The 279-nt window shown below is 39.8% G+C and overlaps 1 long non-coding RNA gene across 1 annotated transcript in view; it reads left to right on the forward strand.

Moving 5' to 3' along the window:
• The window catches only part of LOC116089216, an 18,856-nt gene that overhangs the window by 915 nt on the left and 17,662 nt on the right, over positions 1–279 (forward strand). The gene's annotated exons all lie outside the window — the stretch shown is intronic.

Consider the following 279-nt stretch of genomic DNA (forward strand, 5'->3'; position numbering starts at 1 on the left):
AGCCTCTTAATCTATATTTGAATCAAAAGTACCACTACAAACTCATGATATATTTTATTCTTAAAAATGCATATTATCTGAGTCAGTGAGGTGGCTTATCAAGTAAAGCACTCACCATGCAAACCTGAGAACTCTGAATTTGATTACTGGAACACTTGAAGAGGTAGAAAAAGAGAACCAACTCCAAAAAGCTGTCTTCTGACTGCCACATACAAGGCACGTGCATGACCACACACCTCTCTCTCTCTCCTTCTCTCTCTCTCTCTCTCTCTCTCTCTC

The sequence above is a fragment of the Mastomys coucha genome, unplaced genomic scaffold, assembly GCF_008632895.1.
Source record: "Mastomys coucha isolate ucsf_1 unplaced genomic scaffold, UCSF_Mcou_1 pScaffold14, whole genome shotgun sequence".
In the NCBI taxonomy this organism is placed as follows: Eukaryota; Metazoa; Chordata; class Mammalia; order Rodentia; family Muridae; genus Mastomys; species Mastomys coucha.